The following is a 4,899-nucleotide window of genomic DNA, read 5'->3' as shown; positions in this document are numbered from 1 at the left end:
TCTCTCTCTCTCTCTCTCTCTCTTTCTCTATTTTTCTTTCTCCCACTCTAGTGGGACACTGTCTTTCTGAGCTTGTGTTAGTGGATCACATTGCTCCAAACATGAGGCTCTCTACTGGTGTTTTGGAAAGTTATGTGAATAGTGCACAGTGTATCAGTGTTGACAGCATAAAATAAAGGACTTGCCCCCTACTGCTATTGCCTGAAGGTGCACTTGTAGAAAAATAAATAAAAATAGCTTCTAGAAGTAAAACTTGGGGGGGTAAAATAAACTTCCATCTGTGTAATGGGTAGGGAAATTCCRGGTAGTAAATGTGGTAGGAAAAAACCTTCCTAAAAAAAAACTAAAAACCTTCCTARGAAAAAATCTAAAATGTGGTAGGAAGGTACACCTTCATGCATTACTGAATTGCAGCAGTCTCTTCAGTGCCATATAGTCTTTTACATAGCAACACAATGCAAGCCTCACTAAAACTAGAATGAAAATTTAAATAAAGTTAATATTCCAGTGGCAGAATCTTGGTTTTTCTGTTTTGTCTTGAGAGCAACCACAATCTGTTTCATTTATACAATTTCACAGAACTTAGACCACTTATCATAAAAAGAGTCATCCCCCAACTTTACAGCCTGAAAAGTTCTAAACTCTCTGCTGTGATCTGTCAGAGGGCTCAAAAACACAGGGGAATTTCCAGGAATTCTACCTTCTGTGCCCTGGAAAGCAGAAGTAGAATCAGCTCCTGAGCAAGTTATGTGAAAATTAAATCATCGCCCAAAAATGAGTTCTGCATTCACTAGATAAGTCTAGTGAAATGACTAAATATCTATGATGTATCAAGGCTATTCTGATGAATTCTGATGGACTGGGCCTCTATGGGGAGCCATGTGAAGAGAATCCTAAGGAAAGCTTAGGTTAAGCTTCTTCTCAGCAGTGGCAACAAGGACAACGAGAAGAATTGTCTGTATGATTTTACTCTGGCCTCCTTATCGGTCCTCATCTTTCAATATGTCATTCCCACAATTTCTGCTCCACACCCCTTCTGCCAATAGTAGTAGCCTCATCATTTGTAAGTTACTGTGCTCAAATGTATCTTCTCATTTTCTTCCACACAGCTTGCTAGGAGTAGGTGGCCTTGCTACTCTGCAAAACCATGTTTGTTTATTTCCTTGTCATATCCACTTGATTCACTTCTGCTCTGCTGCCTTCAGATAAGGTTAACTGAGTCAAAATGTGTGTTATTACTGAGCTTCCAAGTTCCTGGTTATGTGCTTCTGTTGCATCCCAGTTTTGTGCCAGATGAGACCTGGAGGAGAAAACCTTCCCTCGACCTRTTCTATTTCTGACTTTCCTTCCTGCTTGACCCACCTAAGGTGGCAAAATAGCAATTTCAGTGCTCTTCAAAGATRTGCTAAATCTGGATGGCTGAAGGACAACAAAAGCTCTGAGAATTCTCAGAAGTCTCAGCTTTCTGAGATATTGCTCATGTCTTTCTCTCTTCATGATATGCTTCTATATGCATTTTGTTATGTTTGTATTTAAGACGGAAAATCTTGGAGGGACTTCGAACCCTGTCCTTAGATAGGATTCCATCATTTTTATGAATGCCCTTGTGCTTTACTTGTCATCACTAAATAAAGTAAAACAATGAAGAGTAATAATTTTACAACTTGTTTTCTGTTGTCTGAAGGAACTTATAGAACCTTATATGTAGCAGATTTGCTTGTGCAACAAGAAATATGTCTGTCCAACCACTTCTTGGAAGGCTTATTTTTATTATAGCATCCAATATTTTTTACCAATAAAAAATTGTTTTTAATTCTGTTTCACCCTCAAGGTCTTGAGCACTGAAAGTAGAAAGGGAAGAGAAACACAAGGAGAGCAAGGTATGCAGCACAGTAACCTAGGACAAGCATTACTTCTTGTCTTATTTTCTTCTACTGATTCTGCTTCTGTCTTGTAACTTGTTTCTCTTTGCTCAGAATCACTTTATGGACTGTCCTGGTGACTTTTACACCATTTTTTTTCTTTAGTCAGATTTTTCTCCCAAGTGATCGCAACATAGTTCAGTGCCAGCTTATGTTGAAAGTAACTTGTACTAGGTTCAGAATGCAAAAGAAATCAATCATTTTAGSCCAAGTAAATGAAAGAAGAGGGTTCTGTTAGAGGTTGTCTGATTAGAAATATATCCATAAGTGAATTGTATCCTAAAAGAGCAACAAGTGAAAATGTGTAATGATTTATTTCCTTCATGGGGTATGGTATCTTTGTAATATATTCTTTGTTTGTTGGTATATTTATCAGCTTAGCTTCCTATTCTACATTTCCCTTCTTGAATTTGTTTTTCTTTCTGAGTTGTTTTCTATCAGTGTTTCTTTTACATTGAGACCAAAAGGGTTTTTATTTTTTCTTTACTTAAATTTTTATCATACAAATGTGGAGTTTAACAATAATCAAGAAAGATAAGAGTATCTTTCTGGAGCCACTGCAAATCCTCTATACAATGCTTTTGAAATTTAGACAAAATTGCTAACCCATCTTCAGATTGCTATCTGTGTAACCAATAAGAATTTGCATTATCAATTTGGTTAAAATGAGCACCATGGGGCAGCCAGAAAAATTACTTACAGATTATACTGAAAAGATAAGGAGTGGATTTTTAAGATGTTTTTAAAAACTTTAGGTCAGTCTATGGATGTCTTACTCATAACAGTGAAGGATTACTTACTAAAATAGACATATTGTATTATGTTTCAGTATTAGTATAGGTGTTCATCAATATGAGAAAGTCCTCTAAACCCCACACCATAAATTCTTTTACACTCACCATAAATTCTTTTACACTTCATGGATGAAGCATGCAATGCATGTAAAGCTGATCTTGTGTCCAATACTTGAAGAATATCTTACTTTGTAAACGGATATTCATAGTTTAACTGTGATTTATGTAAACTGGCTTTGGACAGTGAAGAGCTTTGCTGTCTCATCAGTAATAAAGATAAACTTCCAGAGGYGATACACTATTTGTGATTGAAACCACATCTGACAGAAAAGTTACCCTATATGTAATTGAGTTATTCCAATAAATAATTTACATCACTTTAATAGATATGTTCCTTTTTTATATTCTGCACTTACTTAGGTCCTTCTTTCAGATGCTGCATCTCAGTATGTCTTTTGGATAGATTGAAGAACATCAGAAATTCTTTTCCAATTCAAGTGTTTGGAGATAGTAATCAAACAACCCATTTAAACTGCTCTTTGATAAATTGTGGCCTGGAAGGTGTTTAATCTCACCATAAAACAGCTCTTTCTCACACCACCAAGAGTTTTCTGTAAACTTGTAGTTCTTTATTAACATTTTTTTTCAGAATYTTTTGATGTTGTTATGATTGATGAATTAACATCCTGATAATTTAAGGATAGTGAATCTTAAATTATTTGACTCAGGCTGCTCTAAAATATAAGAATTATTTCTATTATAAATCATGCAAAAATATTAAACTGAAATTACTTGGTTCTGTCATGAATGATACTTTAAAATATTGAGAATAGTCACTCTAGAAAAAAATCTAGAATAATCTAGGAAAAATGTTTGTATTTCATTCCTTTAGAYTGAAAATATTAAAACAGGTGATTGAAAAGGATTTATTTTAAACAAAACAAAAGCTGATCATTCTATGAAATAATACTTTGCAGCACTTGGACACAAAAATAGTAGATTTTGAATCCAGTGATGGAATGATCAATAGCTGTTCTTATTGGATAGAGACCTGAGGGAACACTAGAACAGAAATTCCAATAATATCATAAAAGGGAAATAAGGAGAACAGAGATGAGTTTCTGTCTTTTCCATAAAAAAATAAATAAATAAATAAATAAATAACACATATCTATATATCTAACCCTACATTCTCACACACATATATGCATAAATATACATGCACACATACAAAATGTTCTAAGCTATTGATATGTGTGTAGAAATGTATAAAATCACGCACAAAAACCTATAGTACATGATATTACTAAGCTTTAACATTAGTAAAAAGGAACTCATGTTTCACTCTGAATATTTTTATTAATAAAGTGTGTTACTATCATCAAAGTGTTCAGGTACATAATTTATAATTCAATTTGTTTGAATGTCACCTGTAAGAAATAAAATGTCCAGAACCAATTGGYATGTCAATTATTCCCTTCTCATTCTCAGATTCTTAAAAACACCATATATACTCACGATAAAGGGATAGTTCTCTTACATCTTGTAGCCATTTTTACTGGAATAATGCTGTATTTTAGTGACTCAGTCCTGGCTTATAGTTACAAAAGCTAAAAAAGGAAAAAAAAAATTTCTGGATAAAGAGACAGGGCCTTGTGTCCTCTGCAGGAACTCCACTGCTAAGGTAGACATTGCTTTTGCCCCTCACATCACCCTGATTATAAGTATCACAGCTGTTACAATCTGAAGTTAGGTAATCTAAATCATTGGAAGCATTTAAAACCGTAGAGGGAAAAAAAAATGGAACAAGTCTATTCAGGCTTCTATAAAGAACAATTAAATTTGAATTAGAAAATCAGTGATGACCTTTCTTTCAGGAACTTGTACAAGTGCTAATTCTAAGGAATTATTCTATTCCTAAGGAATTCCTCTATTCTATCTACTGATTCTCAGTGCAATGTCACTGAAAGCAGAAAATATGACATTCTCCTAGTTAATGAGATACGATGAAAAAAAAAGATACAATTCTCCAGCAGTTATAAATTTAGAATAATGACATATGGTAGAGTCCAGAAGGACAGTAGGGGGAGAGTGTGGTCTGCACAAATGAAAGACTACAAAAAGAGGAAGACACCAACCAAAGTGCCATTAGCTAAGGATATTTTGTAAGGAGACAGGCATTC

The sequence above is a fragment of the Nothoprocta perdicaria genome, unplaced genomic scaffold (assembly GCF_003342845.1).
Source record: "Nothoprocta perdicaria isolate Ctin4 unplaced genomic scaffold, notPer1 scaffold_145, whole genome shotgun sequence".
NCBI lineage: Eukaryota > Metazoa > Chordata > Aves > Tinamiformes > Tinamidae > Nothoprocta > Nothoprocta perdicaria.
Note: the sequence above shows the minus strand (reverse complement) of the source record.